The 12,042-nt window shown below is 45.6% G+C and overlaps 1 long non-coding RNA gene across 1 annotated transcript; it reads right to left on the bottom strand.

Moving 5' to 3' along the window:
* Positions 1-1,533: 1,533 nt before the first annotated feature.
* LOC112479236 lies at positions 1,534-3,739 on the bottom strand. The gene is made up of 3 exons (XR_003046131.1): positions 3,571-3,739; positions 2,895-3,433; positions 1,534-1,846 (listed from the first exon to the last, which is right to left on the bottom strand). It is a non-coding gene; the product is annotated as an uncharacterized LOC112479236 (long non-coding RNA).
* Between the last annotated feature and the right edge of the window lie 8,303 nt (positions 3,740-12,042).

Here is a 12,042-nt window from a genome sequence, read left to right as displayed (position 1 = left end):
ATTCTTCTATTCCCCACTGCTTGATCAGTGCGGACCTGTCGAGTGCCTGACCCCGGCCCTCTGCAAACTGCTGTGGGCCACACGAAGAGGTAGAATGGTAACCTCCTTCCCTCAGCTTTCAGGTGGTGGAATATGACGAACACGTGGGAGAGAACCACATCCTGGTTCATCTGGTTAATTTAGCATCAAAGTGAACGCACGGTCAATGCATGCCGGTAGAGTCTGAAATCATCCGGGGAGTGTGTTAGTGTCCTAGGACTGCCAGACAAATGACCACAGACGAGGTGGCTTCAAACAACGGAAATGTATCCTCGCGGTCCTGGAGGCCATACATCTGAAATGGAGGTGTTGGCGGAGCCCTGCTCCCTGCTAAGACTCTCCGGAGGAGGATCCTGCCTTCCTCCGTCCAGGTTCGGGCGGCTCCAGGCATTTCCTGGTCTGTGGCAGCATCCCCCCAAAACCTCTGCCTCTGTCTTATAAGGACACACTTGTCATTGGATTTAGGGCCCACCTGGGTAATCCAGGATGATCTCATCTCAAGATCCTTAACTTAATTATATCTATAAAGACCGTTTTTACAAATAAGGTCACGATCCCAGTTTCTGGGACATGAACATGTCTTTTTGGGCACCACCGTTCAACCCGCTATCAGAGGAGATCCCTGAGGTTTGGGAAAGGCACGTTAATCCTTCACTCATTCACTCGGTCGTACCTGTGCACCTACTATGTGCCGGGCACCATTCTAGGTGCTGAGGACACAGCAGTGCCGTTCCTGCTTTTTGTGGCATTTTCACTCTAGAGGGAAGAGGCGGACGATACATCACTAGAAAAATAAACAAGAAAGTATTAGGGAATGATCCGGAGGAGGATCCTGCCTTCCTCCGTCCAGGTTTGGGCAGCTCCAGGCATTTCCTGGTTTGTGGCAGCATCCCCCCAACCTCTGCTTTTCACTCTAGAGGGAAGAGGCGGACAATACATCACTAGACAAATAAACAAGAAAGTATTAGGGAATAAGAGGGGACTATAAGGAAAGTGCAGTAGAGACATGTGACGGAGTGACTGGGTGGCCGCTTTAGACTTAGAAGGAAAAGGCTTTTCTGCGGAGGTGACGTGAAGCTGGGGCCTGAGTGCCAGGAAGGAGCCAGTGTGCAGGGACCTGGCAGAGGAAACAGCGAAAGCAAAGGCCCTGAGGTGGGAATGAGCTCAGCAAGTTCAAGGAGCAGAAAGACGGCCCGAGTGGCTGGACCATGGAGAGCGAGAAAGAAAGTGGCAGGAGATGGGGCTGAAGAAGCAGACGGAGATGGGTCAAGGGGCCAAGCAGGAAGCTTAGCTTTCATCCCAAGAGCCAGAGGAATCCATCAGGTTTCCAAGGGAACACTATGCTCTAACTTACGATCTGTCTGCTGAGGGGGAGCTGGCTGCAGAAGGGGAAGGGTCCATCAAGGAGATGAGGTAGGAGTTAGGAGCTCACTGCTGTGCTAATTAAAGGGGCAATGGCAGCCTGGATGGGGGCGTGGCCGTGGAGGTGGGGAGGACGTGCCGGAAGTGCCGGAAGTCTTCCGGAGGTGGCTATGACAAGACTTGGTCATGTGGGGTGAGTAAAGGAGAGAATCGAGAATGCATCGTAGGTTTTAGAAGCAAGCAACTGAGTTTCTTTCTTTCTTTTTTCTTTTTTAACTGTTGTGAAAACACCGATAACATAAAGTTTACCTTTTAAACCATTTTTAAGTGTACGATTCCGGGGTAGGAAGTACCTCCACAATGCTGTGCAGCCATCACCACAATCCACTTCCAGAACTGTTTTAGTTTGTGTTTCGGGCACTGGACCATCCGAGGATTCATCAAACTGGTGGAAAGCAGAGAGTCCAGAGGTCGTCCTGGCTGTCAGAGCTACTGCGCGTGAACCCCATCCCTTTTGGGGGCCCCCTTCCCTCCGATTGTCTCCAGTCGCCTCCTGGGCACCGGGAACGTGACATCGTGCTCTCTTTTTCTTTTGATTTTGCCTCAGCAAAGCCTAGGAAAAGGCATGGTGGCCGATGGGGAACTCCCTCCTGACCTTCGTTAGGCCCGAGGCCCTGCTACTTTATCCTTCCTGACGCCTCTGGGCGCAGGTACAGGAGGGTTCTGAGTGGAGCAGGGGGGCCGATTCTTTTGACATTAACCCGAAGCTTTGCTCCCACTGGTCCACAGGGAAAAATCAGCTACGGAAAGGTCGCCCGAAGGACTGAAGGACAGACAGAGTGTGTGATGTCTCCAGCTGAAACCCGAGAGCAGGTGGGAGCAGACTGCAGAGCCCAGCAGAGAGGGAGGGGCGGGGAGCTGAGGGTGGGTGTGGCCTGGCTTGCAAAGAGACCTTGGCCTTTAATCATTAGAAGTCTTTAATGATTAAAAAAAAATACACACACACACATACACACACACACGTATATGTATATGTGTGTGTATGGGTGTGTGTGTATACACACACACACACACACACACACACACACATGTATATATGTATATATGTATCAACAAAGGCTGCCTATGGAGAACTCACAGCTTTAGGATATAGAATAAAAAGGCTGCCCCAACTCCCCACTCCCGAGCCCTGAGTTGGGCTCCATTGACTATGTGGGTGAATCAATCGCTAAGACTCTTGTCCAGGATTAACACAGGGCAGATCTCTAGTTTCTAAATGGTTGCATTTTTCTAACCCTCTCCGAAGTAATTAGATAGACAGGTTAGCAAACTAGTTAAGAGACCGGCTCAGAAGAAAGTCAGCTAAGTACCTTTACCATCTAACTGGTCTAAGGAGCTCAAACGGTGTCAATTCCCGTGTTAGTTTTCTGTTGCTGCTGTAACAGATTACCATCCACTGGGTGGCTGAAAACAACATACATTGATGATCTTACAATTCTGTAGGTGTGAAGTGTCCTTGGGCTGAATCTGGGTGTCGCCAGGGCTGCCTTTCTTTCTGGAGGATCCAGGGAAGAGCCCGTGTCCTCGCTTTTCCCAGCTTTTGGGGGCTGCCTGTGTTCCCTGGCCCCGCGGCTCCTGCCAGTGCTGCTGGGGTGTCCTCGCGCTCTGACCTCCTCTTCCGTCTCCCTCTTCCAGATCGAAGGGCCCCCCACGATGACGCTGGGCCCAGGGTAATCTAGAACCACCTTCCTATTCTAAAGTCAGTTGATTAGCAGCCTCAGTTCCGTCTGCTTTGCCATGTCAGGTAACGTAGTCACAGGTTTCAGAGATTAGGACGTGGCCTTTTGGGGGTGGGGTTGGCAGGGAGACTATACGGCCACAACTCCTCTCCAAAAAGCAGAAATCGGGAGGGTATTTTTAACTGCACCAAACTGGGAACTGCTAAGAGTCTTACCACAAGACCAGCCCTGAGCAAGTCTGCAAAACTACTTCCTGGGATTCAGGCATTATCTGTTGTACTGCTCTTTGTCACCTAAGTAGAAGAAAAAAAAAAAAAGAATCAAATAAAAAGAACTTCTGTCACGTATTATTCTAGGACGAACTGTTGGAAGTTTTACTAAAATCTCCCCCCGCGCCCAAACCAAAAAAACTAACATGATGAATGCTTACTGGATTGTAGGTTTTCTATTTCCCTCCCATTCGTCATATCACTATGGAAACGGGTAGGTATCCCCATCTCTCTTCTACAGTCAAGGAAACTCAGTCAGCTCTTTAAGGAGAAGCAGAATTCATACCATGTTCATAATGGTTACTAATGACAGAAATTCAGATTTAGTCCGTGTTGCAAATACATTACCATCAGCAAGTACGGCTTTGCCAAAGCTTACGGCTCGTCCTCCACTGCACGCGAGAACACGCCTGAGGGTCGTCATTCATTCATTCAGCAACTATTTCTTGAACACCCTCCGTGTGCATATTCCCAGCACAGTATTATACAAAAAAAAGAAAAAATAGCTCTTGCTTCGAAAAGCTAACGAAGGTGGCGGATTGACCGCACATATTGTGTATTTATCTCCTTTCCCACGGAAATTTAAAAACGTAGAACAACGATGACCACGGCAGAGGAAGGAGAGGACATCAGAGGACAATGAGCAGTCAGTCAACTAGTAGTATCCAGATGGGGAATGTGACTCGAGGAAGGGACCTGAGCGAGGGGGCACAGAAGCTGCAGCCTATAGCACTCCTGGGGGGGCCCTGCGGCTCTGCAAAACCCTGGGGATGCAGGGCTGAGGGGCGCAGAGATAAAGGAGGGACTAAAGAAAAGTCCAGATGGGAACTGCGTGAAGCCCGGAACCCAGACAGACAGGTTCCTCCCCATCCCTACACATCCGGGCAAAATCGTGGAGCCTCCTTCTCTAAGGAAATGGAAAGGCCCATAGAAGGGGTCATCAGAACTGCATGCTGCCCAGCCCCTCACCTTAAAGTGAAGCCCACTGGTCCACGGTCAATAGCCCTTGCCGGTGGACAGAAGTCGTAATCTCCTTATCAGGGCCTCACTTAAAAAAAAAAAAAAAAAAGCATCAACTTTATCGAAGTATTATTTACATATAATAAAATGTACCCGCTCTTAAGTGGACACTTCAGTGAGTTGTGACAAATATTTATATGTTTCCATAACAGAGTCAAGATATGGACCACCCCGGAAAGTTTCTTCATGCACCCCCACTCCCACCCCTGGGCCAGGAAACCACTGATCTACCTTTAGTCACTATGAAACCATTTTTCCTTTTCTAGAATTTCACGTCGGTGGAATCAGAGGTATTCTTTTGTGCCTGGCTTCCTTAGCTCAGTATAATATTTAGAGGCTCATCCATGTTGTTACATGTATCAGTACTTCGCTGCTTTTTATCGAAGCATAGTATTCCATTCTGTGGATTTACCACAATTCCTTCATCAGCTCTCCTGCTGATGAACATTTGGATTCTTGCTAGCTTGGGGCCATTACGAATAAAGCTGCTAAGAACCCGTGTGGAGACATATTTTTATTTCTTTTGGGTAAACACGCCTAGGCATGGAATTGCTGGGTTATGCCGTAAGTATGTTGACCTTTATAAAAAACTGCCAGATTGTTTTCTCAAGGGCTTATGTCATTTTGCGTTTCCACCAGTACTGTCTGAACGTTCCAGTGTTCCCACACGCCTGCCAACACTTGGTGAAAGTCGCTCTTTTACTTGTAGCCTGATAAAGACTAACTGGAACTCTAACCAAACATGATCAGTCCGGGAGGGTCCATGGAAGGAGCCAGGGCTTATGGAAGTTCTCATGCTCTACTAAATCGTAATCACGAGAATCCAACTAGAGAACCCACAGGAGGAAAATGTTCCAGCGTTCCCACACGCCTGCCAACACTTGGTGAAAGTCGCTCTTTTACTTGTAGCCTGATAAAGACTAACTGGAACTCTAACCAAACACGATCAGTCCGGGAGGGTCCATGGAAGGAGCCAGGGCTTATAGAAGTTCTCATGCTCTACTAAATCGTAATCATGAGAATCCAACTAGAGAACCCACAGGAGGAACTCTGTGTTTATAACAAAGCTCTGTGATTCTCGCTTCCCCTTCCCCTTTCCCCTTTCGTCCTTCTATAAATATCCCTCCATCTTGACATGCAGGCCAAAGTATGCAAGCGGCTTGCCATGTCTGCATGCACTGGGGGCCAACACTTTCTTTTTCCCAGATAAATCATTTTCGGTGGTGAAACACTTAGTCGATATTATTTTTCACCCGACCGGCCATTTTAGTGGATGTGAAGTGGTATCTCTTTGTGGTTTTAATTTGCATTTATTTGAATACACAGTGAGCCCACTCCCCACCCCCCAAAGTATCTCTTAGAAAAGAGGGGGTTTCCTTTATATTTGTGTTCTTATAAAGTATCTCATGTCATGGGAGAGTTCTCTCAAATGTTTTATACAGTAACCCTTTGAGGAAGACACATTGGTTAATAACAAAAAAAAAACAGGGGGAGTGGCTAAAAGTCTGTTTAAGATGTAATTACATGTGTGGATCTCCTGCTTTATTCTAAGCAGATGGGCAATGGCCCCTTCTCCAACCCAGCTAAAGCCTGGAAATCTAGTCTCTGCAGGTAGTAAAAGCAGAGATTGTGAACTGGGCCATGCCAGGAAGGCTTGAGGGCAAGGGTCCTGCTCTCTCAAGTAGGCAGACTAAGCAAAGGATTTGCACCTGACTGCTGGGGCCCCCAGCCCTCTGCCCCGCTCGGCTCCCCACCTACTGGAGCTGGGCTCATGCCTCTAGAAGGAGAGAAGAGGCTCGGATCACCCCACATTCCCAGGCTGGACGAGCTCCATCCATGAACCCCCAGCTTCCACTCAGCTCTTTGGTGTTTTACTGCTACACGGGAACTGACAGCCAAGGATTCTAAGACATTTGAGGACGACCTCTTAGATGAAGGCAAAGGCCAGACAAACAAGAAACAGGGAAAAAGCAACTTGGAGGCAACGGTGACTAGACAAGAAATGCAGACAGAAGAGATAGGAGAGGGTCCCACATCTGCGGAATAAAAGGGGACGGAGCAAAACAAAGCTTCTGGAGATGTGTTATCCTAAATATATTACATTACGTAATGCTAAACGTGCCACAATAAAATACCACGGTAGAACTAGAAACTCAGAGGCAGCGTTGGAAGATAGTAGAGAAGAAGACAAAGTTAGAAAATTTGTCGGAAACAATAAGAAAACTAATCCATAAGCCAGGAAGCCCCAAATCGGAGTAACCAGGGAGAGCCTAGAAAATGGAGAGTAGAAATCACTGGATGAGTAACAAAAAAATGAACATATGTATACACATGTATACATGCGTTTACGTTAATGCATAACTGATTCTTTAACTGCTGAAAAAGTCCTTGTATAACTATGCCCATTCGATTTGTGTATTCTCCTTATAATGAAGTAATGGTAATTAGATAGTTCATCTTGTTCTTATTAACACATTTGAATGAATTTTTTTTATATTCTTAACACGAATCCTTTGGTTATATGGTTCACACAATGCTTTCTTCAGTCTGCGGCTTATCTTTTTTGCTGTGTTTATGATGTCTTATGAAATATAGGATTTTTACATTTCAAAGCTAGATATATCAATCTTTTCTTCTACAGTTTATGCATTTTGAATCTTATGAAATCCTTCTGTATGCTTAGATCATAAGTATTCTTCTATATTTTAAAAAAATTGTAAAGATTTGTTTTTTACATTTAGATGCTTAACTCCCGTTGGTTTTATTCATATGTTTGGTACAAGGTAGATGTGTCTTTGTCAGTATGCGTGAGTTCCTCTCTGGCAGGGTGCACATGAGAAGAGCCTTTGGCGCTTTTAAAAATACTGATTTCTGGGCGTCGTCCCAGAATTGATGAAATCTTCATCTCTGAGGGTGGAGCTGAGTCATCAGGATTAAAAAACAAAAAACAAAACAAAACAAAACAGCTCTTCCAAGAGGTTCTTACATGTGGCCGAGGTTGAGAAACTCCACTAAGGTCAGACCGAGAGTAGAATGGCTGGGGTGTGCGTTACATTGTTATCTGTAATGGATAGTGCTAGCGCTCTGTAAATGACTGTAATTATTTATGTTCCTTCCAGTAATAGAGTTTGTGCCTTCACATCTTTGAAAACACAGGCATTATTGCCACCCTTAAGTGATACGAGAGCGCTCAGAGAGTGTAGGTATTAGAGGATCTGCCTAAGAATCAGGCAGGAGAGTGCTGCTGTGCCCCTCACCGTCTCTGACCTCCTGTCTCTCTGTTTACACAGGTGACTTCTGTCTAAGGTGCTTCACTCATTAGCATCACCGGACAAGGACACTGGCGACATTTGTGGTTCTCTATACCCTGCCTGTCTGGCTCCTATTTGAACTCTAAATTCAACTTCAGCTTGAAGACAGAGATTCATCGTACAACTGACTTCTCCTAAACTTCTGGAGTCAGCCACTCCCATAAACTCAGGTTTTCAAAGCACACAGAAACATCAAATTAAGGGGGGGCTGACCAGTGAGTTAATCCTCAAATGCCAATCGACAACCGGAAATTTGTCAGGTTTACAAAAACGTACGTATTCCTAACTCTTTGCCAGGGGTGGGCAGGTAAGATGTTTTAAGAGTTTTAGAAGTACAAAGCTGAGTTTCTGCTCTTTGGAGATACTGAGACTCTAATGGAAATGAGACAAAGCTTATGCGACTCCGTTTTACATTATCAGTAGAGATTTTTAAGTGGCATAATTTTAAAGAAGTGATTCATTTGAGTTAGATGTTTGGACTAACTGACCTTGGACTTTCTCTCCTACTTTATATCTCTAGAGATCTGTGAGATAAGGAAAACTTTTGGCTGAAAACAAAAAGAAAACCTTCTCCCTGGTCATGGTAGGCAGCCTCAGAGATGACCCCAATGATCCTCGGCCCCCTGTACTCACATCGTTGTGCCCCTCTGCGCTGAACAAGGCCGCCCTGGGGATCCAGTTGGATGTTGTGGACGCGATGGGGTGTGACTTCTGAGCTACGTCGTAAACAGCATTAAAGTTTCTGCCTTGTTCTCTCTTGAGCTGCTTGCTCTGTGGGAGCCCAGCGGCCATGTGTAAGGACACACAAGCAGCTCTACACGGAGATCCTTGGGATGGGTAGTGAGACTTCCTGCCAACAGCACAGCACTCACTTGCCAACTGTGTGAGTGAGTCAACTTGGGAGCAGACCCTCCAGCTCTCTTCAAAATTTAGGTAAACTGTGCCCAAGGCTGACATCTTGACCACAGCCTCATGAGAGGTTTGAGGCCAGACCTACCCGGCCTAGTCGCTCTCAAATTCCTGATCCACAGAAACTACGGAGATTATAAGCATTTGCTGTTCTTTTTTTTTTTTTTTTAAGTCACTAAGCTTTGGTATAATGTGTTACACAGCAACAGAGAACTAATACAATGGTGTTCTTCCAGATGCATCACCAACCCAATAATAAGAAAATAATTCTAATTACTTAAAAGCCTTTAAATATTGTGATTACTCCTACAAACCTTGAAAGAGGTGGGTGATAAATGGAGTTCTTAGAGGAGATGAATTATTTCTTTCAGAATTATGGGGATTAGACTGCAGAGATAAAAAGTTATCTCCTATTTCAACCGCATTTTTGTCCAATATTTGTACTATCAGGTTATTACTATTTCAAAAACAGTCTGGAAATTCACTTATGGCCTTCCAGTGTTAGGTTTTTAGGTAGGTGGCATGTGTGCAGTTTAGAAAAGAGTTCTACAACTTTTTAAAGCACTGAAAATACACTAGCTACCACTGCATGTGTTCCTACTGCTACCAATCTGTTATTCCCACCTTAATAAGTGGCCAAGACTTATTCCTAGAGAAAGGATCAACTGTGGGCATTTGCGTTTGACAGACCTCCTCAGCTCCAGACACAGAAAGGGAAGGGAGCGGTTAAAGTAATAACAGAGAAAACAAAAGGAAACAACAACTTCTAGAAGCTACCCGCTTTCCTTGGCTCATGGCCCCTTCTTCACCTTCGAAGCCGGCAGCGTAGCATTTTCAAATCTGTCTGACTTCAGCTGTTTGCATTGTACATACTGTTACTCTTTTTTTATGGGAATCCTGTGATCATATCCACCCACCCAGAGAATCCAAGATAAGCTCCCCATCTCAAGAATCTGAAGTCAGCACCATCTGCAAACACCCCTTCGCCATGCAAGGTGACATATTCCCAGGTTCCTGGAGTTAGGCCACGGGCATCTTTGGGGCCCCACAGGCGAGAAGCAGAATGGAAATGTACTGTGGTACGTGGGCTGCAGAGCTCCAGGCCCAGAGGTTCGTTCCTGGGTGGTCCTGGGAACTAAGAGTCTCAAATTAGATGAGAGATGAAGCTTGGTGTCTGCTTAAAGTTGGGGGCTGGGCTAGGGGCTGAACTAAATGGCTTCTGGATGCTGCTGGGGCTAAGGTGTACAACACGCTGCAAGTCCAGACAAGTGGGAGGACCAGGGCTCATCGTGCAGCCCGGGGGGTGAGCTAGGCCACCTGCTGGTTTAGTGCTTGGATCTGTGTCATCCTCTATCTCTCGATGGGGCAGCGGTGCTCACATTCATAAGAGCTAGTTCTGGACTGGAGCCCTTAAGATTGGGCAAATGCAAAACCGTAAGACCAGGAGGGGTGAGCACAGAAGAGAGGCGAGGAGAAGTAAATATACAAGCAAACTCTGAATTTAGTCATTCATAAACCAATAAGATAAAACTCTAAAAAAAGTAATACTAAGGCAGTCAATAAAATCAGTAATTAGAATATAACCTTATTTTGGATGAAATTAATAAAATAAGCTGACAGAGACTTTAAAGTAAAGATGTTTAGTTTGCCCAAAGCGGTGACCGAAGTGGCTCCAGGAGGTTCCAGAATGGTGAGGTCCTGCTCGCACTTGGGAGGAGGGTATAAACACTGAAGCTTGAACTTGGTTTAAGAAAACAGGTGTGTCCTTAGTTTGGAGACCATTCATGACACAGAGCTCACAACTGGATTTTAAGACTCAAGAGATTGAAAAGGTGATTCCTTTTCCAAGTGTATAAAAACATCCGGAGAGGCCACAGCACCCACGGAGATAACCTACATGCGTCAGGTCCAAGTAGCACAACAATTCTGAGTCTGGAACATGGATACCATTTCATCTGGACAAGATTTTGTCTGTCAAAGTTGGAGGGATGTTAAATGTCCTACCCTTTGCTACAGTCTCACTATATAGTTTATCCACAGCTTACTCATTTTTTCTGTAATAAAGAGTTTCTCAGATCAAAATTTCTATTCTAACCTCATTCGGACCATTCCAAAGACATTTAAAATGCTCGAATCCACCACAGCCCCAAGTAAGGTTCCTATGAATTCTCAATTAAATGAGCTTATAGTTTGTAGAGAGGCAGAGAAACTGCCTCGTTTGGAGACATAAGATTTTTAAACAAGCAATCCCCATTTTAGTCCGCAAGGATTTTTCATTAGCATCTACTATGTACAAATGTTAGGCCATACTGCACAAGATTTAGGAGTCGGGTGCTTTTTTCAAGGCCTTGGGGTTAAATTACAAGTTTGAGGCAACATGTTGTAGTGGCCCTTAAAATCAAAAGGACCTGAGTTCAAATGCCTGCTACTGAAGAGGAATTTTCTATTCAAATAGCTAACCTTGTAATCAGCTCTTTGTTCTGCTTCTGTAGACATGTTTGCCGCATAGGCCAAAGGGCAGGGTGACCTCGAGATCAACCGAAGACTCACTCTCCCCTTTGCTTGTTCTGTCTAGATAACAGATGTATTGCCTTTGCTTGATAACAGCCCTATAAAAGTAAGGTTACTCCCGAGCTCAGAGCCCAGATCTTCGGAGCATTAGCTCTTCTGGGGCCACCAGCATAATAAACCTGAGTTCTCCAACTCTCCGAGTGGTGCTTGGTTTCTCACCAGTCTGATTTTTCTGCAACATTTCTCCCCAGGCACCTGCTGTGGGTCCAGAGCAAGTTGGCTTGTCTCTTTGAGATTCAGTGCCAGCATCTGTAAAATGCCGATACTAGTAAGTACCACATAGAATGTGGCAAGGATTAAATCAGTAATGCCCCCAAAAGTCCTGAGCTCCATGCCTGGCACAGGCAGTACTCAAGAGATGTCAGTTAGTAATATGAAACAAAGATAAACGATCTGAAAAAGAATTTAGGGTGCCGGCACACCGAAAAGGTGCACAGAAATGGGACGATAGCAAAATGGCAAGATCAGAAATCTGACGGTGAAACCGGTCAGACAGTCTTCCGGCTGGAAGTGGGACATTTCAACAGGAGTAAAAAGGACCTAAGATCATGCTTCAGAATGTGTGAAAGTGTGAATCTTTCATTTCAACTGATAACCTCATACGCAACTGCTTTCAGGTGCACAGAAATGGGACGATAGCAAAATGGCAAGGTCAGAAATCTGACGGTGGAACCGGTCAGACAGTCTTCCGGCTGGAAGTGAGACATTTCAACAGGAGTAAAAAAGACCTAAGATCATGCTTCAGAATGTGTGAATGTGTGAATCTTTCATTTCAATTGATAACCTCATACGCAACTGTTTTCTTGACTTCGGACCATAGTG

This window comes from Pteropus alecto, unplaced genomic scaffold, assembly GCF_000325575.1.
Source record: "Pteropus alecto unplaced genomic scaffold, ASM32557v1 scaffold43, whole genome shotgun sequence".
In the NCBI taxonomy this organism is placed as follows: domain Eukaryota; kingdom Metazoa; phylum Chordata; class Mammalia; order Chiroptera; family Pteropodidae; genus Pteropus; species Pteropus alecto.
This window is presented reverse-complemented; position numbering and strand designations above follow the sequence as displayed.